This window comes from Hylobates moloch, unplaced genomic scaffold (assembly GCF_009828535.3).
Source record: "Hylobates moloch isolate HMO894 unplaced genomic scaffold, HMol_V3 SCAFFOLD_15, whole genome shotgun sequence".
In the NCBI taxonomy this organism is placed as follows: Eukaryota; Metazoa; Chordata; class Mammalia; order Primates; family Hylobatidae; genus Hylobates; species Hylobates moloch.
In genome coordinates this window covers 50,052,012-50,076,374 of record NW_026652290.1, presented here as the reverse complement: position 1 = coordinate 50,076,374, position 24,363 = coordinate 50,052,012, and the positions used below count along the sequence as shown (strand labels likewise).

Below are 24,363 nucleotides of genomic sequence, written 5' to 3'. Positions count from 1 at the left end.
TCCATGCCCCTTCAAGGTTCCCCGATCCCCCTTCTCTATCCTGCCAGCCCACAGTTAGTTCCCTCCTTTGTGGACCCTCTTCCATCATCACTTTACAGGCCCACTCCCCATGGAGGGGTCATTTATCAGCTTAGGGGTCAGTCTCCCCACCAGGACTGTGAGAGCCCCTAACAGCAGGGCTCAAGGTCTGATGCTTCTCAAAATCCTCGGAGTTCAGCACGTAGTAGGTACATAGTAAAGATTTAATTGTGTGTGTAAATGCCCACAAACAGAGTCAAAGACTCAGATTGCACTAGTAAAAGACCTCTAGGGAAGCCTAGACAGGAACTCTGACCTGTTTATGTGCCTCTACAGTTTTCCTCTTTTTTTTTTTTTTTTTTTTTTGAGACGGAGTCTCACTCTGTCACCCAGGCTGGAGTGCAGTGGTGCAATCTCGGCTCACTGCAACCTCCACCTCCCGTGTTCAAGAGATTCTCCTGCCTCAGCCTCCTGAGTAGCTGGGATTACAGGTGCGCACCATCACGCCCGGCTAATTTTTGTATTTTTAGTAAGACAGGGTTTCACCATATTGGTCAGGCTGGTCTCGAACTCCTGACCTCGTGATCTGCCCACCTCGGCCTCCCAAAGTGCTGGAATTAAAGGCGTGAGCCACCGTGCCCAGCCTTCCCTTCTTTATTTACAACCATTTCCTTTCTTTTGGAATTAAAAAATGATTTTGAATGAAAACCACACCAAGGCTGCCCCTGACAAACTGCCTGCTATTTCTGTGAACCAGTTCTGTGTGGGGCCTTGCCTTTCTGGCTGTTAACCCTCATGGCCACCCTGAGGGTACAGAAATGGCTGGACCCACTTTACAGAACAGCAGACTGAGGCTCTTAGCAGGGAAGGGCCACCCAGGGCAGATGGGCTGGCATTTGAACCCTAGGGGAACCCGAACCCCATGCTACCCCCCTGGCCTCCCCCAGGCAAGCTGGGCATTAATGACAAAGAGGGGTGATACTGGCAATCCCACAGGGAGTCCTAGGTGGACAAGTCCCAAATCTGTTCCTCCTCAGGCATCCCCGTATGCACCAGTGCCACCATTCACACAGTCACTCAGGTCTGTAAGCAAAGCCTCTTAAATACCATGTGGCCAGAACTGTGTAAAAAAATGCAATGACTGTCTCACAGCCCAAACCAGAATCGGGCAGACGGAGCTCCTGCTGGTCTCCCTTCCATTCCCTTTTAGCTCCCCTCCCCGCCCTGAGCCTGCCCGCTCTCCTACTGCCCAGCCAGGGGCTGCAGAGTAGATCCGGGTCCCATGCAGCCTAAAAGATGTCCTTGGCCCTCCTATGCCTCGTGCCAGTTCCTGATCCTGGAGGGGATCCATGGCAGCCAAGAGGCTAGTAACAATTCAGATTCCCAGGCCACCTCCAAGGATTGAGATTAAGTCAGGTCCTAGGATGGGAGCACTGCACGTGCCCAACCAGCCAAATCCTGGGCTGCTCCCACATTTGCCAGCTGAGCTTCAGAGACCTGACTGACACCTGCCCACTGGGGTCAGGAGGCAGCCCCAGAGAAACCACATGTGTGAGGTCTGCCGCCCACATGTCCTGGCGTTTCCAGTGGCATACACCAGTCTGAAGGAGGCTGGATACCAGCAGTGATGGGCTGCTGCGGGCAGGGGCAGTGACTGGGCTCCTGGACGCTGCCGCTCAGGGGCCTCCACACCCCTCCGGAACCGTGTGTTGCTGCGCTCTGGGGGCCTGGCATATAGTATGGCACAAGCAATGCTTAGGATGTGGAACCAAGCATAGAACTGGGTACAGATTCCTCCCAAATCACAAAGGCTACCATTTATCAAGTGCCTGCCCATGGTGAGTGTTCTGCCTTCAGGATCTTGTTTAAAATTGGGGCTGGGGTGTGAGCCCACTGGGAGGCACTCTGGGAGGCCAAGGCAGGAGGATCACATGAACCCAGGAGTTGGAGACCAGCCTGGGCAACATAGTGAGACCCCACCTCTACCAAAAAATTTAAATAAAAATTAGCCGGGTGTGTTGGCATGTGCCTATAGTCCCAACTACTCGGGAGGCTAAGGTGGAAGGATGGTTTGAGCCTGGGAGGTTGAGGCTACAGTGAGCTGTGACCATGTCACTGCATTCCAGCCTGGGCTGCAGAGTGAGACCCTGTCTCAAAAATCAATAAATCAGGGACTGGAATGAAGGGAGTTGTAATAGCAAAAACGTTTTCCTACATTCACCCCAGAGAGACTTACATAAATACGTGGCTCCTGTTCCCAGGTTGGAGAGCAGGCAGGGACACTCTGCAGCCCAGGGAGGTCTGAACCACATCCAGATCTCACTGGGGACAGGGATGGCCGAGGGACCCCACAGGGTTGCAGAACAGTGCGTGTGCAAAGACCCCCAAACCAGATAAGAAATGCAGGGGATTCCCAGAGCCTGGAGAAAGGTCTAAAGGACCTTCTAAAGGTGCCCACCCTTGGCTCTGGGGACTCAGGTGTGGGACAGCATGGACATGAACTTCCGACTTCACACACTTCTGTCTCTCTCTCTCTTTTAAAACAATGAGTGCATATTATTTGTTAAAAGCAGAGGGAATATTATTTTTGGCAAAGTTTCCAGTGAATTCAGTGCCAGAGCTTAGGGAGAGTGAGGTTCGTTGGAGGTTAGTCCTTCCAGATAGATAGTTTCAGACTCTGGAGAACACTCATTCCTTCCTTCCTTCCTTCCTTCCTTCCTTCCTTCATTCATTCATTCACTCATTCATTCATTCAAACCAAGATCTGACCCTCTGAGCAACTTGCCTGCTACTTCAGGCCTCGGCAGTAAGAATTCCTTCATTCATTCCACAAATATTCATTAAGTGTCTATTGTGAGTCTTGGGAGCCTCTGCCAGCCCTGTCTGTGGTAAGCCTGGAACCATGATCAGAGGCTGGGCTGGGAGTGGACAGGCCAGGGTGGGGCAAGCAGGGCAAAGCCATGTGGCACTGCCTGGCATCTGCTGTGGGCCCTGACGTCCCTGCCCCTTGACTCCTGAATATCATCACCTGTGGCCACAGAAGCCCACCTCCCACCCCAGAGCCGGCAGGTACCCAAGACGGGAATTACGGTCTCCACAAGAGACACTGACATGAAGCTGGTTACTGCCTTTTCAGCAAACGTAATTCCTTTTTATTAGAAAATTAGAGGGTAGGACCAGCTTGCCAAAAGCCAAAAGAGCTGAAATGTGCTCTCCTAAGATATGCAGCGTCTGATAAAACGGATTTACCCATCTCCCTCCTGTTCTATCGTCATCTCCCTCACCCAGTCTCTCCTCCATTCATTCCCCTTCCACTGGCACCGAAGCAATGGCCGTGAGCTTGGCCCTGGCCGACAGGCCCAGCACCCTGGATGTGGGGAGTATGCTTTTGTTTCCTTCACACTGAGCCCCACTCCCGGGCTTTAAGCCTTTTTAGAACGACCTCGGGGATTCTCTTGCTTTCCTGAGATGCAAAGGCTGCCTGTGGCCTCTGCTAAGCTGAGGGTGTCAGGAGGGGAAAGGCAGGAACAATAAAGGATTGAGCTCCCGGAGAAACAAGCTCATCCATCTGGAGACCCAGGAGCAGGCGGTTCCAGACAGAGCCGGCTGAGGGAGGCGGCCAGGGCAGAGAGCCGAGGACGAGTCCCGCACTGCCACACAAAAAGCAACTATTCAAAACCACCCAGGGAGTTCTCTCTTATTGAAAAGTCCTTGATTCTTCCCTTCCTGTGGCAGAACTCATGAACAAGGGCCCCGTCTTATTCATGGGGTGATGGAGGGGCCCGGGAGGGAGGGTCCCCCTGCTCAGGAAGGTGGCCGAGCCCGCCCTGTGAGTCATTAGGAGCTGGTAACTAAGGTAACTCCAGAATCGGATTTTGTTCCCACTAATCTCTCTTTTTCTCTTTCTCTGTTTTTTTCTCTGCTGGTCAGATGCTGCCTCCCTGGTTTAGAGGGGACTCAGGAGGGTGGTGGGGAGAGACGGAAAAGAAAGGCGTGCGTGTATGTGTGCACTTAAGTGTGTGAGTGTGTGTGTGCCTGCGCACGTGAGTGTGTGTGTGCATGCGTGTGCTGAATACTAACATGGTCACCACACTCCGGACGCTCTGACGGCGGGCGGGGGTGGTGTCTCGGCTCAGGTATGTGTGCCCCTGCCCTCTCCCCACACGTCCTCACCCACCCCTCCCACCCGCCCACGGCCTCCCTGTTCAAGGGCAAAGCCATTCCCTCACTCCCTCCTTGAGTAACAAAAGACGAGATTGAGTTTCCTTTCACCTGCTCTGAGGAAGTATCTGCTTTGGCAGGTCTAGCAGAGCCTGCTTTGTTCTGGCGAAAACCAAAACGGGATCTGTCCTGGGGCCTGCCGGGATGGGCAACAGGGTGGGGGTCAATAGAAAAATCAATATAAAAATAGCATTGTCCCCCAGGCTCCTGCTGTCTGGACCTCCCTCCCTGAAAGCTGAAGTCCAGGGAGGTGCAGCCAAGTCAGCTTTGCTCTGAGAAGACAGGTTCAAACCTCAGCCAGGCCACCTGATGGCCACGTGGCCTGGAGCAAATTCGTTCACTCTCTGAGCTGGTTTTCTTGCCCTACACAGCAACCTTACAGAAGTGCCTGTACCTATGTGAAGCCCCCAGCATGGCATCAGGCCTCTTTCCCACCTGGTCCTCTTTAGGGCTCAGAGCAGATGAACCACTTCCACCAGGGTGGGTGGGGAGCAAAGAAGAGACGGGTGACCCCAAACTCTCCAGAGGTGGCTGTGTTGGGGTTCCAGCCTTCCGGGTAGTGTTTCTGAGGAAGAGGCAAACCACCAGCCCCTGGGACCTAAGGGTTCTCTGGATGACAGAGGAGGAGCTAGGGACCCCTGGCCAGGGTCCTCCCCAAAGGGGGCCTGGACCACCAGCACAGCTTGGGGCAGGCAGGACCCCTAGAGGCTGCACTGCTCCTTTCCCCCTGAGCACAGAGAAGCCCAAGGGTCTCCCAAGGCCCTAGCTGGGCACTAAGCCCAGAGCCCCAGGCACAGGGCTTACCCCATGCAGGTGAACATCCCCTTCAATGGACGTTGATGTCTGATCCCCAGCTATCCCCACTTTAGAAGGGCTCAGCCTGGCCTGTGATTCCCTCAGGGCGGGGCTGCGGCATCTGGAGGCTTCCATCCCCCCTGCCAGTGGGGAGAGGGAGCTGCCACACGGTGAGTCATGTCAGCTCAGCGGCTCTATGTGCTTGGGGGAAGGGCCGAGCACCGCTGCCCTCCATCTGGGCCCAAGGCAACAAGGTCAGCCCCCGTGGCCCACTGGCCGGTTGGACTGGTGCCTGGGACCCACCCCAGGTGGCCTCCGGGTAGTTCCCACTGCTCCAGGACCACTCTCACCACCCTGCACCACCACCAACACAGAGAGACTGAGCCTGCTCAGAGTGGAGTGGTGGCGTAAGGCCTCAAAATCCCCAAGGAGTGGAGGTAGGGATGGGGTCTGTGGGGCAGCCAGAGGTCAGGGGAAGCAGGCAGGTGCTGGAATGTGTGGTGGGGATGCGGTGTCTGGAGCTGAGACAGAGCAAAGCTTTCCTAGCTGTGGAAGGCAGGAGGGGCCACAGCCCCAGTAAGCAGCAGGCATCCCAGGCTCTATGGCCACAGGCTCCCTGACCCCTGGCTGCCAGATTCTCTCTCTGCATCCTTATCCCTCCCCATCTCTCCCTGCTCTGCCCTCTTCTTTCTCTCCCTCCCAGTCAGGGCTGCTAAGCAAATGGACTGCAAATGGGATCGTGTGTTTTCATTTGCACCCACCTTCACTTCCCCACCTCCCGGGGGCTGGCTTGTCCCATCCTGTCCAGCCATCTCTGTCTTCCCCTCCTTGGAGGGCAGCCATAGCCACACCCCCACTAAGAACAGGCTGTGAGCTTCTAGATGCCAGGGGTCAGGTGAGCTAGTCAGGGCCTTGCAGAGCTTGGCTCCTATCTCCATGGTTTTCAAGAGAGCCTTTACTGGGCATGTGGCTGCCCCAGTGTGTGAGCAATATGCACGGAGGAGGCGGCCTCGCTCCCGTTCTTCACTTTGAATTGCCTCAGTCTCCCTTGTCATACAACTTGTCTTCCTCAGGGCTGGAGGAGGCCCTGGGCAGGCTGTTCCCACTGACAGAAATTTCCTGGGTGCCAGGAAAACACACCTCAGAAATAACACTGATGACAGCTGCTGCCCTTCCCCAGGATACTACAGGCAGCGTGCTGGGCTGTCTGGGAAGGCTGGGGCCTGTGTATTTATAAAAACATGCTTGCATCACTGAGCCCTTTGAAGGTAATGCAAGCCTGAAAACTCTCACTAAGCCAACCCATTCCCCAGATGGAGAAGACTGAGACCCAGAAGGGCCCACAAGTAGACTCTCTGGCCCTCTGCAGCCCATCAGGGTCCAATGAGTACAGCAGTTTCCTGCATGGCGCCTGGGTTGCCTGAGTCCAGACACACAGCTGCAAGCTGGCAGTTGCTACGTTTACCCCAGCACCTCAGAGCCACCTTGAGAAGCTCACGGAGGGGTGGGCCCCAGGCTCATTTCAAGCCCATGGCTTCTCCCAGTTTCCTGCTGGTCCCTGGAGCCCTCTGCCCCTGCCTTCACCCGCAGACAGGCCAGGCCCAAGGCCGTGTGGGGCAGCAGGGACCACCCAGGTGGCGGAGGCTCCTCCCAGCCTGACCGCAGCAGCAGGGAAAACAGGCTCCTCAGCTGCACCCTCCTGCCCACCCCACCCCGCCCCGCCAGGCCAGCCGCCTCACCCAGCCCTGAACCAGGAACTGGGCCTGCCGCCAGCCAGCCCGCCCTACTCGCACCACAGCCCCTCACCCACCCCAGCCCACCCCTCAGCGCCAGCCAGATGTGGAGGAGGCAGTAGTCTCCTGGTACTCACTCCCTCATGCTACCCTAGCCTAGATCAACCCCCTCACCTTCCTCTGTCAGGGATCGGGGGAGAGGCCCAACCTTCCCACAGCAGCTGCCATACTGGCCTGAGCCCATGGCTCCCTTGACCCTGCCTCCTTGACCAGCAGCCGTCCACCTCACACCCACCACCAGCATGTGAAGCCACCTGCCCCCTTGGGATGGCACTGCCTCCCTCCTTCTGGGGCCAGGGTGGGGGGTGCCCCCTCCCCCTGCCAGGGGCAGGGTCTCTGTGCCTGCCTTACACTTCTGAGGCTGGATCACTGAGGCTGAAATTTCAATTAAGGAAGAGAAATAATTACTCTGGGGCTCCAGGCCTGCTCAAGTGGTGACAGGCCTCAACTTCTCTGGAGTAGGCGGAGGTGGCTGGGGCCCCCCGCCCTGAAATCAGGCTGAGCCCGAGAAGGGCCCTGGACCCTTGCCCATGTTCAGCCTTGTAGCCCCCCTCCATCTGTCTGCTGCAATAAGGCCAGCCTCAGGTATCCCCACGGTAGGGGGATGTGGGGCGGGGGACTGGAGGAAAGGTGCAGGCTTCTGGCAGAGGGGGCTGGGGAGCAAGCCTCAGCTGGCTTGACAAAATTGAATTAAATTAAATTTAACCATTCAGTCACTGCCTAGCCCTGTGGTGAGCCTAGAGGCTGCCAGGACCCCACCAGAAGCAGGTAGGGACCACAAGAGTAAGACTGGGCAGCTCTGGCCTCCCTCTGGTAGGATTCCAGCACAGGCCGGGGGTTGGGGGGGTGGCAAAGGCTGCATTCTGGAAAGGTTCCTCAGAAGCCCGCTCTGCAGCTCAGCAGGAGTGAGTCTGGGCAAGACCCTCCCTCGGGCCATGTGCAAAACAAGGACCACAGATGGGGTCTCTGGGCCCCTAAGACCCTCCCCTATTGCCTCCTCAAGTGGCCTTGAAACAGCCAGGCTGAGCTATGACCCCCTCATCTTCAGAAAACTCCTTCCCTAGAAATGTCCCATCCTCAATCCAAAAAATGTCCCTTCTCTGAGAATGACCTGTTTCTTCCCCAGAAATGCTTCATTTTAACCCAGAAATTCCCCAGCTCCAAAATGTTCCATTTCCAGAAATGCTCCATCTTATCTCCAGAAATATTCCCCCTCATCTTCAAATGTAATCCATCTCCAGAAATGCCAGTGGTCTACTGAGGCTCCACCCTAACTCCAAGAATGTTCCACTTCCAGAAATGCCACATCCCATCTCCAGAGATGTTGCATTTCAGCTCCAAAAATACCTCATCTTCAGAAGTGCCCTATTTTATTTCCAGAAATACTCCAGCATCATCTTCAAAAACACACCACTTCCAGAAGTATTCTAGTTTCTCTCTAGAAATTCCATTTCCAGAAATGTTCCATCTCTAGCAATGCTCGGAATCCAGAAAAGCCTCATCTTTACTCCTCAAAAATGCCCTCTCCCATCTCCAGAAATGTTCTCATTTCATCTTCAGAAATGCCCCTCCTCCAGAAGTGCTTTTCATCTCTTCTCTAGAAACACCATCCTGTCTCCAGAAACACCATGTCTCCTTTCTAAAAACATTCCATTTCTGGAAATGTTCCAGCTCATATCTGGAAGTGTGCATGGCATCTCCAGAAAGGTCTCTCCATCTGGTCCAGATGCTGCAGAAACACAAAGACCCACTTCCTTCTACATCTCCTACAGAGAAGCTAAGCAGTGCCTGGGCCTCCTCCCCACCTGTTCCTCTGTTCCTTGGGACCTCTCAGCCATCTGCTGGGCCTGCTCTTATCCCAGAGCAAGGACAAAGTCAAGAGCAGCGCTGGCAGATGCCAAGGTCTCTGGGAGGGAGAGCATGAATGGTCAGGGTTTGGAATGACTGAGAGCCTCCCAGGTCTGACCTGGGGGCAGGGGCCATGAGAGGAGCCTGGGGTGGGAAGGAATGAACCAGGATGGAGGCGGTGGGGGTCTCAGCACAGCTCCCTGCAGACACGTTCTAGCCACAAACACCTCCACTGGCCCAAGTGCACATACTCACAGTTCACAGTCAATACCCACACAGCCCAGAAATGTCCCCCCATCCTCCAGGGCCATGCGCAATGCACTCACAACATGGATATCCACGCTCAACCCTTGAAGCCCCACCCGCACAAATACACACACCATACACAGATGCAAACACATAACACAGATACACAAACAAGTCCACTGTCACACATCACACACCACACACACAATCACAGTCCCCTACATTCCTCAGGCCTTTTGTGGGCCAAGTTCAGGTGACACCTAGGGGCAGAAGCCCTGTCAGTCCCTCCAACCAGGCTGGGTTGGCAAGATAGGGCCGCCTCAGAACTGCTGCCAGGAGATACACAGCCCTAGGCACTTTGCGCTTAGAAGGGACCACAAAAGAGAGGAAGGCACAGGTTGGGCATCTGTTTGCACACCTACCCACCTAAGATGGGGCACTCACTACCTCCTGGAGCAGCCCAGGCCACTTCTAAATCACTTCTGAATGACAGGAAGTGAGTCTTTGGGCTGGGCACGGTGGCTCACGCCTGTAATCCCAGCACTTTGGGAGGCTGAGGCAGGTGGATCACTTGAGGTCAGGAGTTTGAGACCAGCCTGACCAACATGGTGAAACTCCGACTCTACTAAAAATACAAAAAAAATTAGCTGGGCGTGGTGGCGCATGCCTGTAGTCACAGCTACTTGGGTGGCTAAGGCAGGAGAATCACTTGAACCCGGGAGGTGGAGATTGCAGTGAGCCAAGATCACGCCACTGCACTCCAGCCTGGGTAACAAGAGCGAAAACCCTGTCTCAAAAAAAAAAAAAAAAGGCTGGGCATTGTGGCTCACATCTGTAATCCTAGGACTTTGGGAGGCCGAGGCAGGTGGATCACCTGAGGTCAGGAGTTCAAGACCAGCCTGACCAACATGGTGAAACCCCATCTCTACTAAAAATACAAAATATTAGCTGGGCATGGTGGTGGGAGCCTGTACTCCCAGCTACTCGGGAGGCTGAGGCAGGACAATTGCTTGAACCCGGGAGGCAGAAGTTGCAGTGAGCTGAGATCATGCCATTGCACTCCAGCTTAGGCGACAGAGCAAGACTCCATCTCAAAAAAAAAAAAAAGAGAAAGTTTCTCTTTGGATGAAAACTGAAACCTTTCTATGTCACCTCTGTCCACACAAGCAAGTCCTGCTCTCTGGAGGTGCAAAGCCCATGTCCTGTTGAGATTTCAAACAGATTCTCTCCTCCCTGCCCCATGTCAGGTGGGAAAGGAGAGAGGGACAGCTGTTCTTGGGGAATGGGGCCTGGAAATAGCTTTGTGGAGGGTGAGCTGGTGTCGCAAGCTGGTGTCAGAACACACAGATATGCACACACTTAGATGTACAAACATGCAAGCACAGATGTGTGCCCCCGTGTGTCCAAGGAGCTCACACGCAGACATACAGGCAGGCATGTAGTACACCTACATGCACTGACCCACACATAGGGAAGCAGGTGTGGGCCCACTGGTCTGCACCAGGTCTGTCCCTGACACCACTGCAGTGGAAATTCTTGGAGCCTTTAGGTGGGTAGGAGGGAAAAGGGGCTCTGTCTCCATGACCCCCATTCCCAGCGGCCTTGGTTAGCTCTGGTCTGCTCCCACGGGAGGATAAGTACCATTTGTTAGGCCTCCCAATTTAGAATCAGCCACAATTAACTGGAACCTCCTTAACAATCCCCCAACTTTTTATTTTTTTGAGACAAGGTCTCGCTCTGTCACCCAGGCTGGAGTGCAGTGGTACAATCTTGGCTCACGGCAGCCTTGATCTCCCGGGCTCAGGTGTTCCTCCCACCTCAGCTTCTGGAGTAGCTGGGACCACAGGCACCCACCACCATGCCTGGCTAAATTTAAAAAAAAAATTGTAGAGAGAGGGTCTTGCTATGCCAAGCCCCTTTTTTGGTCGTTGGGGGCTAAAGGCAGGCGTGAACAGCACTTGAACATGCCCTTCAGTTTGCCTTCTACATGGACCCCTTTGTCTGATACCCCACAACTAGCCAGTGCTTGACTAGAAACAAGGCTTCAACGTCTGCCCTCACACATCCTCCTCAATCCCTCCCCGTCCCGGACGCTCATTTTCTCTCTGCCTAGACTTCCCTCCTCTAGGAAACAAGATCCTCACCCAAAAACGTGAGAAAAATAAACCAAGCAGTGGAAGACGAATCAGAATGTACACGTGGTCCCAGGGCCCAAGATGGCCAGACCTTTGCATTGGGTGGTGAGGGGGCCCCGGGTCTCCCAGCCCCCAGGAGTAGCCAGGCCTTCTGCAGAGGCTTCTGCATTGGTATTCTCTGTCCCTCACAGCCCAAATTACACTGGCTCTCCTGGGACCCTTTTATCGCACGTTGTCACTTGAGCAAAAGGTTATGTACGAGAACATGGAAATCCCTCCCGCATATTAACTAAAGGAGCATTTTTAAAAATGCACCAGAGAAAGAAGCCCACCTAAGAGCCAATTTTTCCAGTGTCTTAGAGAGATCGAGCACTGGACTGGGAGTCAGGAGTCGGAGTTCTTGTCAGGGTCCTGCCCTTACTGGGACCTGGGGCGTGCCATGTCACTTCCCTGAGATCCAGTGTTCTCATCTGCTGAAAATGAGAATAAAAGCACCCACAATGGTGCTCTATCAGGGATGCTGTGAGGGTCATCTGAATGCCTGGAATGAATGAATCATCTTATAGAACAAGCAGAATCTGATTGGTGTTAGTATTCAGGCTTTGCCAACCAAGTACTTAACAGGCAAGGAGAACATGGTATTATTTCCCAAGCGTTCTGCGTCCTTTCACACCTCCTTATCTTTCTCCACGCAGTGTCCTGCACCTGGTGCACCCTTTCTTTTTCTTTCTGGCCTGGAGAATTCTCAGAAAACACTAAGACCCAGTTTGGAATCAGTTTCTCAGTTTTGACATTTACTAGATGAGCTTCAAAGATATAATCTGCCTCGGATCAGGGAAAGCCAGGATGCCAGGGCAGGAACCCAGGTCTAAGCAGGGTGGCAAGCTCCAGAGTGCCAGGGCCCAGCTGGCACATGAGTGGGAACTGCAGGGAACCAGGTGACTCAGAAGGTGGCAGCCCCGTGGCAGCTCTGCCGATAGTGCCCTGTGGGTGTGTGGCCCTGCAATGCCGACCTGATTTTTTTTAAGCAAAATGTAGAATTTTTATGTGAAATCCGATGTCATTTTTAAAAGCCTGGGCTGGCCAAACAGCGCCCACCTGGGGGCATTGCCAGAGGACAACCTCTGGCCTGTGTGCTCAAGCCCTGGCCTCTCCGTGGAAGAGATGGCAGAGGAGGTGGCAGGCTCTGCACGGGGCATGGGAGAGTGAGAGTCTTCCAGGCAGGGCCAAGGGAACAGGCAGGAGCAACAAGCCAGGCAGCAGGACTGCACGAAGCAGGTTTAACTGGTGAGGAGAAGGCTGACCGCCAGGCAGCAGTAGCCTCTGGGCCTTGGTGTGCTCTTCTGTCAAATGGGGATGATAATAGAGCCCAGCTCCGGCAGGTGATGAGAGGAGTGTGCCAGGAGCTCCTGGCATGAGAACAGGCTCAGTTGGGACCTGTAGGATGAATGAGGGAGGAAGAGATTCTTAAAGAAGCCTGCAAACCCCAGGAGAACACAAGCCCTTTATAGAGGAGATGCCCAAGGAAGGACGTCACCTGCCTGGCATCACACAACAGGTGACTAAGTGAATGGCAGATCCAGTCACCACAGTGTGACCCTTGATCCCATCCCCCTCCCCCAGACAGAAGGCCACAAACATGGGGAATGTCCTGAGGGGTACTAAGGTCTTCCCTGCTCCAACCTGTTCCTGCGTCAGGCCTGTGGCCTGCCCAGGACTCTGCCATCAGACAGCCTCTGTCTGAGTTAAGCAGTGCCTTCTTCTCAGTAAGGAGGCCAATGCTCCCAACATAGCCCAGGGTTCAGCCGCAGGCTCACTTCTTACCAGCCATGGGCCTTGAACCACAGTTGCTAGACCTTTCCAAGCCTCAGTTTCTTCATCTGTAAAATGGGGATAGCAGGAAGCTTTCACTGGCAAGGAGGGTCTGCAGACTGGAAACAGCAAAGTATCCAGGGCTGGGCACCTAGGAGGCCTCACTGAGAGGAAGCTCTGAACACGATGGTTCCAGGTATCATTCTTATTCCTCCCACCACCACCTCCCCCAGCCTGTGCCAAGGCTCTGGGCACTTTTCCTCCCTCTCTGTGCTGAGCTTTCTTTCAGGGAGTTATAATCTGCTGAGCTTTAATTATCAGTCCCCCAGGACCATCACCTACTTCTCAGCCGAGACTGAACAGTCCCTCCCAGCGCTCAGCTCACAGGGGATGCAGGGCTAGGCCAAGCTGCTCTGGGCTTAGGCAAGAGCTTGGGGAGATGGTCAGGTCCCTGCTTCCCTCTAGACCAGCATTCCAGGCCTGCACAGCAGCTCCAGGAGGAGGGAGGCTGCTCTCATCCAGCCCACACCCCAGAGGACTCAGGAGTTCTCAGGGAGGAAACTGAGGCCTCACCTGCGTCCTCTTCTGATCCTCTCGAGCCTCTCCTCATTGTCCCTTTGTGTTCCCACTGCCGAGGCTTTGCTCCAGCCATGCTCACTGCCCAGAGCACCCGTCTTTTCCCACTGGCTTCAAGATAAAACCCTTCAAGCAGTCAAGGCCCAGACTTCTTTTTGGCCTCAGTCCCTGCCTCCACCTCCCCAATCCCACCTGCTCGCCACCCACACCCCCAGGCCTCTGGCATGCTGTGTCCTGCAGCCAACACCCTTCCTTCTGCAGCAAAATGCTTCCCCTTGGAGACCCAGCCCCTGTCCCTTTGGGTGCCTTGGCCGGGGCATCTGGGCCAGAACCTTGGGGCCATCAGCAGACACTGTGGAAGGACTGAAGGGAATGAAACACAGCCTGTAAAGGAGGTATGAATCAGATGTGCAGGACAGGCCTGGCCGCCAGATGCCCCAAGTGCAGGGTCAGGCTGACCCGGTTCAGGCTGGTCCTGACACCCTGTGTGTGTGGCCCCTCTGCTCCCACGTCCTCACCTCTAGGAGGGCTACCAAGGGCTGGGTGGGTATGAGAAGCATACCAGGCTGGCACCATGCCTAGCGCTCTGGCAGTTCCCAGCTCCTCCTGAGCCTGCCTCCTTGGGCATCGCCTGCCCTGCTGCCTAGAAAGGGCTCTCTCTCTGCCACTCAGGGACTCTGGCCCAAGGTCCCAGGCTGCGAGTGGGCCCAGAGTAAGGCCCCTGTGGCTGGGACACCCACAGCAGAGTGGCAGCGGCAAAGCTTCTCTGCCTCTCTGCCCTGTGCCACCCTTGGAAAAGCCTACTCCAGCCTACCCTCCTGGGCCAACAAAGTCTCATCTTGTGCCTCGGTCCCCCAGTCTGGTGACAGCACTTCATATGACACCCCAGCCCTGGCAGGGCCTCACTGGCCTAGACTTGGGCAGGGGAGCTCCCCTCTGGGAGCCCCAGCTTTGCCATCCCTGCCCCACTTGTATTGCAGGATGGTCACAGTGATCACTGGGCAGCAGCAATGAAGCCAGGAGGCTGCACTGGTGGCCCCAGGTCTGAATCTGGTCGTAGGGGCACTGCTGAATTAGGTGACAACATATACAGACCAGGAAGTATCATGTCAACATCTGAATCCTGTTTCTGAGACAGTGGGCAACAGGCGCCGTGGGCTGCATCCCCATGGGCTGCCCTGGCAGAGCCAAGCTACCGTGCCCCATTAGGGCCAGGCAGCCACCACATCCTCATCAGCGCTGCCTGCCTGGCCCTGCAGGGCCTAGGGGTGGGTGGCTCCTGCATTATGCAAACATGAGTTCATCTTCTGATCACTCCTCAAGTAACACGTTTGCATTTTAATCAGGGCCTTCCATGCTCTGACCTCGGCAGTGACTAACGGAAGCATTTCAGGTCCTGGGAAGGGCAGGAAGGGGATATTTAGCGGGAAGGGCAGGAAGGGGATATTTATCAGGAAGGCAGATACCATCATCACAAAAACTGCTCCTGAAAGGTGGCATCTTGCAGGGATGACCCAGCGCAGGCAGGGTCTCTCTGCCTGCTTCAGTGCAAAGGGCTTTTTGTGGAATGAGTGAACATCTGCCTGCCTCTCTCCCAGTTCTGCCTTGGGGAACAGGTGGATGCTGACTTCCTGTTCTGCCCGCCCCTCTGATGCCTCATGATACTGTTTCTGGCTCCTACTAAGATGTGGGACCAGGTTCAGCAAATCTCACTAGGACCTACCCCAGCAGCAACATCTCTCCCTTCTCCCACTCTACCTTTGCTAACATAGCCTCAGGTGGGTCCAATGAGCATCTTTGCCCCCTAGAGGCTCATGCTGAGATGACAGTCACCTGAGCCCCAGACTGTCTCCTAGAAAGCACTGAAATGTGACAGTGTGTGTCCCTCCCCAGAAGCCAGCAAACCGAAGGCCTGTGGCAACACACAAGTGCCCTGAACGGATGGACAGGTGCAGAAATGCACAAATGGGCCTCTGTGTGCGTTCCAGGGCTGCCAGGCACTTGAACAAACTTGACCTGGTTTTCCTTACTCTCTTGTCAGTCCTCTCCGGAAAAAGCTATGATCCCCATTATACAAAGGGGAAACTGAGGCTCAAAGAAGCAGAAAAAGCCCCTGCTCGTGGCCAGCGATCTCACTTGCTTCTGGGTGTGGCCAAGCCACAGTGGGTCTCCTCCTCTCGGAGAAGCTGGGCTCACGGAACACAGAGGTAGCACGTGGGTGGGTAGGAGTGGGCAGAGGTATGGCAGCAGGCAGGTCCCACAAATGCTGAGATCTGCCACGCTTGTGAACTCCGCAACACCTGATGCTGGGGTGGAGGTGGAGGGTCGCCTGGTTTATTGTTACTACTACTCCTTTCTACCACCGTAGTCCTTACAAGGCTTACAGCAGACAGATAACCAGGCAAGGCCCAGCGTGACCAGGCCCAGACTCCTTCCAGAAAAGACGTGGCACAGATACCCAGCAGTGTGGATACAGTGTCTTGAGCCTCACGGGGCACCTGTGGCTGGTCTGCTGTGGAACCACGAGCCAGTGTGGGGGAGGAGCGAGGTGGGGAGAGGCAGGCCTTGCCCAGGTTGGCAAAGGTGACCTGAGTCAGCCCAGGGCTGCTCCAGGCTAGTGAGTCACCCAGCTCCCCACGTGAATGGACATCGCAGCCCCCCAGCCCTGTGCTGCTCGGACCTCAGAAAGGAACCACCTCAGGTGTGCCATGGAGAAGGTCTTGTCATGGTAGGTCCCAGCCTCCCAGGGGTCCTGCAGAGGTAGGGGCTCATGGTGGGAATCTGGGGGCAGCTAGGAGCTATGAAGGGCATCTGGGCCTCGGGGTCAGAGGACTGGGTCCATTCTGGGGTTCCCAACTCCTGGCTGCATGACCTCAAGCACGTCACTTCTCTGTAAAACTGGAACCACAAGCGCTGACTTGCAGGATCTGTGCAAACAACAAGCTCAGTGCCTGGCATATGAGTGGATATCCATGGGGCTGGGTGGCTGCCACCCACTCCTGGGATTTCAGAGACCACCACCGGAAGACAGTCCCTAAAATTCAAAGGAGAAGCTCTAATCAGACTTGGGCACGTGCCCCTAAACACCTTCCCACTTGACTCCCCCAGCCTGTGCTCCCCTCCGTGGGCTGCGGCTCCACCTGGCTGTGCCCTGCCATTGGACCCTACCCCATTTTGCATCCTCTGCTCTCAGCCTCTTCCTCTCCCTGGCTGGGGGATATGAGCAGGAATGGCTCAATCAGGATATAATCGTTTTTAATTAACGTGCGGATCATTTCACAGCCTGATCTCCTTGGAGACCAGAGGGAAGACTGTCTTTTAAGATTTTCTTTTGCCTCCCTCAACCCCACCCCTCCCTGTCGAAGGCCTTCCCCCTCTTCGCCCACCCAGCCACAACCTTGAAGCAGCACAAAAGCCTGATGCCTGGATCCCTCCTGGGGCCATTAGGAGGAAACAGTGTGCTCACACACAGACATGCACACACATGCACGCGTGCGCACACACATGACCGAGCTCAGGGGCACCCTCCCCTCCCCCTAGAAATGCACAAATGGGATCAGAGACTGACACCACAGAGGGGACACACACACACACACACACACAGAGGCATGCATGCACAACACATGCCCAAGCTGGAAGGCACACAAACCCCTTAAGAAATATACAAGCAGGATCAGAGGCACACAGATGTGCTCACATACACAAACACACCACAAAAAGAGAGGCACCCTGGGTACCCTGGGCATAGGCACACCACACACACAGACATGCACACACAGATGCACATGTCCATGGGGGCACATCCAAGCAAAGAGATACACTGCAGAAATGTCCAAATGCTCACACTCACGGCAGGTTTCTCTCAACCTGGATTGTTGGTGTGCTGCAGGGGAGGGGGCAGAAAGTCCCTGTCCTCTGATGGGGAATTAGAGCCACAATTACCCTGTCCCCCACAAGCACCCCTAAGCCTCTCCCCTGGGGTGCCCTGCCACCTGCCCCACGAGGGACCTAGTGAAATAGAGAAGTCACCACCCCTAGGCCTTGCCTCCTTGACACCCACATGGCCAGAGCTTCCCACCTCTGGCCCCCAAACAGCTGTTCCACTGGGCCCCGCACAGCCCACCCAGATGGCCAGCTGGACACCCCCACTGGGAGAAATGCCACCCAGCCACTTCCCTGGGTGTCCCCTGAGGCCCTCAAGAAGATGAGGGGGCTATTCTCTCTCCTTTCTTCATTTCACTTACATCTTTTTTTCTCTTTTCCTCCCTTATCCTCCCCCCATTTTCTTCCTTCCAACTCCCTTCCCACTTTTCTAATCCCTTGCTTTCTCTCCTACTGTCTCTGCTTCCACTCTTTCTTCCCCCTCTCTCTCCTTCCCTTCTCCCCAGGGGGTCTCCTGGGGTGAATCTTGGGCTAGAGAGAGATTTTAAGGTGTACCCCGTCCCCTACACCACTCCTTCATACCTCATATCTGTGCCAATACGTGCCTTTGCTCCTGAACAGATCCAAGGTTAGGTCTCTGACAAGTAAACTGAGGCATGGGGCAGGGACGCAACCACTAGGGTCCCCAGAGACCTACAGTCCCACCCCCTCACTGCATCTGCTTTGGATCCTCAGCTTTTCGTCTGGAGAATGGGATGGCAAAGAGGAAGAGGAGCTGTGATGGGTAGGTGGGACGGGCAACAGGGAGCCTGTAGTCACCGGATCCTGTGAACACACCCAGTCGGGGGTGGCCCAGGAAGGCCGAGAAGCCTGTCTGGGGCTCCAGCTGGCGGCACCAGGGGTAAGCCTGGGGTCTCAGTCCCCCCATCTGTGAAATGGGCAGGGTCAGCCTTAAAGACCTCAGGAATCTTTTCAGATGCAAAAACCAACATGGCAAATCAGTAGCTGGGTCTTCCCTGCTGCATAGCCCAGCAACTGCTGTGTGACCTTGGGACTCGCTTCCCCTCTCTGGGCTCTGGCTTCCCCTTCTGTCAAAGGAGGGAGGTCAGATAGGTGATTCATTGCCAAGGCTCTTTTCGGCTCTGATGGAAGGTTCTAAGTTGTGGGGAAGGAAAAATAGTGTCCCATTTATCCAGGGAAAACTAGAGAAGCCGTTTCTCCCACTGCAGGCAGTCGGAGCCTTCGGCATCAGCAGCGGCATTTTGAGCAAATCATTTTAAATATCAAGAAAAGCTCTCTATACAAAATATATCCACTACATCATTCATCAGGAACATCCAGAATGTTGGACAAAAGGGGAATATTAAGTAAATTATGGTACATCCACTTGATTGGAAAAGCCTGAAGACATTAACCATGGTGTTTATGAAGCATTGGTTACAAAACAGGAAAAGGCTCACATTATGCCGGCAAAGCAAGCAGGATATACATCTGAATATAGAGAATGACGACAAAGTCTTTAAAAAACAAACCAACCACTGAGTCGAAAAGGACTGGGAAGAACTACATCAAAATACTAACATTGTCAGAGCCCTCTAAGACTGTCAATAACCTTATTTTTCTTTTTTTCAGCTTTTCTGTGAACGCTATGTTACAATATATATTTTAAAAAGGTTTAAAAAAAACCACAAGGGCTAGATGCTTCCAATTGAGAAACTTTCCCTTTTCATTCATTCATCACTGATTCATTCACTCCTGTGTTTAGCTGGACAAATACAGGACACTGAGTGTCTGCTGTGTGCTAGGCCCTGGGGGCTCTAAGGAAGATAGGAAGAAAAAGGTTCTTGAAAACGTAAACTCCAGATCTGGGGAAGGGAAGGCAGCCCTACAAATAAGGGGGTTGTGCCATGGGGCATGAGCAGCAGTGAATCCCTGCTGGTTTCAGTCCTGCCTCCCAGAGCCTCACCCAGGCCTCCCTCAGCCACTAGGGTCTCATGGCCCAACCTATGGGTCAGACACCCACCTTAATGGCCAGGCCTGCAGCTGAGTGGGTGTGTGGGAAGAGTGGGGGTGGGGAGCAGGGCAAAGGCTTGCTCAGGAGCCTGGGCAAAGGGTAGAAGGGCCTCTCCCTTCCCTCTACCCCAGACCCATGGCGACTTCCCTTCCAGTTTCCAATGGCCCTCGCTTGTAATCCCTCTTCCCTCCGGGCCACAAGGCCACTGCCTTGCTGCCTGACCCTCTCTGGGCTCTGATTTCCGCCTCCCACAAGGTCCCTGAACAAGGCACCACCCAGCCGGGTCCTGTCGGGCTTTGAAGGGGGAGTCCAGGGTCTAGAATCTGCTAGCTCCAGTCAGCCGGTGTCACGCTGTTAGCATGTCAGAGGGTCCAACAATGTTTCCCTGCTGTGTGGGGGCTGACAAATTTCTGGGGGAGGGTTAACTCTTTCTATTCCTGGACCAAGAGACAGAACAGCCTGAACACAGTCTAGCCGCCCCGCTCCCTCTCAAAAGGTGCCTCCCCTCTCCCCCCAGGAATTCTCTTTTTAAGTAGGGAGAGGAATTGCCTTCACCTGCCTGGGTTGCCAGCTTGGTGTCTCTGGACCTGGCTCTCTAGCCCAGGAAGAAAAAGGGGAGGGGGCACCTTGATAGCCTGGCGGCTTGCCTGGGAATCCAATTAAGGCTGATTTCCACAGGCTCTCCACCCCCCAATGCCAGACCAGCTAGCCCTTCGCTCTTCCACCTCTCCCCTTCCTCTGCATCCCCCGATGGAGCAAAAGAATCTGGGGGCTTTTGCGTGCCGGGAAGCCTCTGACCCGGTGGTCCCCCCTTGGATTGAGTCCCCGCCTCAGAAGTGCGGTCCCCAGAAATTTTCTGGGCTAGCATTCCCTTCCCATGGCCTCAATGGGAAAGGAGAAGTTCCCACCACTCTCCTCCCCCCTCATCCTCCCCTCCTCCTGGCCCTGAGGGAGGGGGCGAGGCGTCCGGATCTCCGGGTCACCGGAGCAGCGTCTGCTGAGGATCGCAGGAGACAAACACTTCGTCACACAAGCACAGCACCCTCGGGATCACCTCTTTCAGCCCGCATTGTACCAGAGGGGAGGAGGCTGAGGTTGGAGGGGCCCTCGACGTGCCTGAAGTCACCAGCCAATCACCAAGCCCAAGAGGGGCTGCCATCCATGACCCCCGGCCGCGAACCCAAGCCTGCCGCCTTCGCCGCGCCCACCCCCCAGCCCCCTCCCTGCCCCGGCGCCATCCCAAGTCGACGTCTCTAACGAAAACAAGCCCCTCCCCCAGGAGCCCCATCCCCCTGCCCGAAGTCCAGGGTCAGCAGCCCCAGGAGGGACCTCCTCCCCCCACGGCAGAGGTGCGAGATTTCATTGTTAGCCTGGCCACTCGACCGCGCGAGAGACTGGGGCGCAGGGCAGGGGGGCCACTGGGCAGGCTCTCGTGCGGGTAGTGGGGAGGGGTCTGCAGGGGAAGTGTTTGAAGCCGCTCCTGCAGCTCTGTCCAGATCCGGAAGCCGCCGGGGAAGGGAGGAAGGCGGGGGTGGGGAGAGCGCGACCTTAAGCGCTGGCGGGCGGCGAGGAGGGGCCTCAGCGGCCCGAGGAAGCGCCCGGAGGCGTCAGGGGCGCCGAGTCCCCAGGGAGGCCGCGCTCCCGGGAAGTTTCCCACCGGTTGCCCGGAGCGGGATCCGGCGCGCGGATCGCCCTCCCGGGCCCAACCAGCTTCGGGGCGCAGGTTGCGAACTTGAACAGAACTCCCTCCTTCTCTGGCATCTCTCGCCTCCCCATCCGCGGCCACCAGCCCCGCCATCTCAGCCCCATGCCTTCCGCCAATACCACAGTCGTCAAGACCGCTCACCAATGCTTTGTGGAGGAAAAGGGAGGGGGGAATCCCCAGCACAACCAAACTGCGGCCAAAAAAAAAAAAAAAAAAGGAAAGAAAGAAATTCCTTCTCCTGAGACCGATTCCCTCAACCAGCGTGGAAAACCCCCAAACAGGCAAATCCGCAACTCCAGCCAAGATCCTGGCGCCGCGGGAGGGGTGTCCGCGGCGGTCGGCGACCCCAGCCTGCAGCCCCGGGCTCGGGGCAGGTCTGCGCGCGGCGGCGGGCCAGGGGCTCGGGGAGCCCTGGCGCCCACCGCGGCCCGCCGAAGACACAAAGCTCCGCCGCCAACAATACCTGCGGGCTCCTCCTGGGTCTCCCGGGCGCCGGCGCTGCGCGTCTCGCCGTCTCCCTTTCCCCTGCCGTCTCTCTCCCTCCTCTCGCGCACGCTCTCCCTCTCGCCTCTTCCAGAACGCAGTGGCCAGATGAGATCCTTGGGAGAAACAAATGTGAGCGCTCGCACGATTCCTTTCTCTCGCCAGCCGCTCGCAGCGGCCCCAGGCTCGCTCCTTTCCCTCGCGCTCCCGCGCGCGCCGCGCCTCTCGCGCCCCGCGTTTCCTTCTTAGCAGCCCCTGCGAGCGCCCTCAGTAGCCATTATTCACAGGCCGCCGAGGGACAGGAGGTAATTAGAGACGGCCCCGTGGCCGCATCCACTCGGTAAGCGCGATGCTGGCGCGGGGCGCGCGCGGGGAGGGGCGCGCGACGAGGGGGCTTGGCTGCGCGCAGCCCGCGCCCCAGACGCGGGGGAAGGGAGGAGGAGGAGGGGGCAGGGAAGGAGGAGGCGGGCGGGGGGGGGCGAGCGATGAGCTCTGGAAGGGAGCGGGAGGAGGGGGCGCCGGGGAGACGCTCCCTTGACTCTCACCGCGGGGCCTCGGGGTCACCGGCTGCGAGGCTCCGACGCGCTTAGGGACGGGGGGTGTGAGTGTAAGAGTGCGCGCGCGCGCGCGCGCGCGCGGGCGTGTGTATGTCAAAGATAGAGGAGGGGAGGGAGGGAACGCTTTAATATTTTTTCAGTGACTTACGAGCTTGCGGGTGAGGTCTTGGCTGTGCGTTTAGGTCTGTGTGTGTATCAGTGTGGCTGTATATTTCTGGTCTGTACTACGAGTGAATGTCACGGGGCTTGAGGGGGGGGTCTGGATACAAGCTTGTGAATGTGTTTCTGGGTCTCAGCTTGACTGATGCGGCGCTGCGTGGGGTTGTGTCTGCGATTGTTTATAGGGGGGTTGTGTGACTCCGTGAGGTACTGCGTGGGTGGGATTGCGCCTGTGTGCGGTTGTGTGTGTATGGGATTGCGCCTGCGTGGGGCTGTGTCCGGAGGGCAGTTGTGTGGCCACGTGGGCCTGTTTGCGAGTGGACTTGTGGGTGTGTGGGGCTGTGGGGCTGCGCATGTAGGGGCAGTGCGCCTGTGCGGGGCTTTGGGTTAACGAAAAGGGCTGTGGTGGGTATCTGCAGGCGGTTGTGTGTGTGGCTGGATCTGCGTGGGGTCTGAGGCCTGGCGGGTGGGGGTCAGTCCTCCTGGCGTCGGGGATCGCACCGCGGCAGAAGAGCCGCTTAAGGCGCGAACAGGCAGCACCGGGGTCGCGGCGCAGCGCGACGTGTAGTAGCGGTGGGGCGTAGAGAGAAGGCGGAGAAGAGGGGGGCCTTCATCGCGCGCCTCCCCTCGCCGCATCAGAGACGCAGCTTGGAGATCCTGCCACTTGCCGGCCCCGCGGTCCTAGAAGCACAGGGTTTGGGGGACCCTCCCCAGCTGGGGGAGACGCCTACTGGCCGGGAAGGCAGCGAGAACTGAGACTCGATGATTCTGGGGCAACACAGAAGCACGCGGCAACGACCGCCCGGAGAGGTGGGTCGCGGCCGGCCCGGAGACAGCCGAGAACTAGGCCGAGACAAAGAAGAGCAGGACCGGGGACCTTGGGGCCAAACCGCACCTCTAGGTTTCCCGGCGGTGAGGGGAGCGCGCTCAAGGCCGGCGCGTGGAGCCTGGCGGAGGTGGCGCGGGCCCCTCTTCGCTGTAGTCCCAGCAGCCGCTCCAGAGCCCTGGGGGCACGTAATTACGTGCCCCAGGGCAGGGCCGCGGTGAGGGGAGTTCTGAGTGCAGCTGGCGGGCGCTGAGCCCTGGGGCTGTGATTGAGCGCTCAGCTGGCCCGCCCCTCTCCCGGCCGCTCACCGCCCACGTATTCATTCATTCATCCATCCATCCATCCGTCGCTGCATCCACCCACCTTTCTATCCATCCACGTGTCCATCCATCTACCGGATTTACTGCACCAGGGATCACACAGATGTGTCAGCCCTGGCTCGTCCCACCACTTTTTCCCGCTGGCCAGTGAGTCTGTCTCATTCTCCTCGGCCTCTACCTCCACTTCCTCCTACTCAGGCCCCTCTGCTCTGGCAGGAGCACACCGACCACCTGTCACACTTGGGTTTTGCTGCTCGGTGATGTCCCAATCTCCCCTCTCCACCTACTAAAGCCCCACCCTGCCCATACTAAAGTCTCTATACATCTTACACCCAACTCTGCCCATCATTACATGTCAGGTGGGCCTCGGGCACCTTTTTTCTGGCATTCCCTGAAGCCTGGTAGCAGCCCTCCCTACCAGAAATGAATCCCTAAGGTCCTGAGCAGCCCCGCCCCACTCTGGGCTCCCCATATTTAAAATGTCAGGCTGCTTAGTCTCTGTCTTCAATATCTGTCTTGGGGACCAGGGTCACTCAGTCCTGAGGCTGCTGGGTGAACCAGGAGATGCACATTGTGTATACCATTAAGGTGGCAATGGTAAAGCCCAAATGCCTGCTGGGGATCACCAATCTGGCTGGAATGTCTTCCCTCCCCTCCTCAGTTTCTGAGTGATGAGGAGGAGAAAGTCCCCCAGGTGGTTGATGACAGCCCACACAATCAGGTCCCCACCAACTCCTGCCCTCAGTCCCAGCCTGTTGCCCCACTCACCACATTGCCCCTTGCAGTTCCTGAATTCAGCAGGCACACTCTCACCTTAGGACCTTTGCACTTGTTGATCTATCTGCCTAGAATGCTGTTCCCCACCTTCTAATATACCACGTAATTTACATACTTATGTATCTGGTAGCTATTTTTGTCTGTTTGTTCCTTGGTGTATCTTCCATATTTGGAATGGTTCCTCGTATACATTCCA

General features: G+C 56.2%; 1 protein-coding gene across 3 annotated transcripts in view; it reads right to left on the bottom strand.

The window, feature by feature from the left end:
• The window catches only part of RAI1 (retinoic acid induced 1), a 162,450-nt gene that overhangs the window by 97,883 nt on the left and 40,204 nt on the right, over positions 1-24,363 (bottom strand). The window contains exons 1-2 of one of the 3 annotated variants that reach the window (XM_032753646.2): positions 22,074-24,245; positions 21,509-21,644 (exon numbers count right to left, since the gene is read on the bottom strand). The exons of 1 other annotated variant lie outside the window; for it this stretch is intronic. The gene's annotated coding sequence lies outside the window, so the exon portion shown is untranslated. Of the gene's footprint in view, positions 1-21,508; positions 21,645-22,073; positions 24,246-24,363 lie in introns of those variants that run through there. One more of the 3 variants, XM_032177425.2, reaches the window with a different exon arrangement.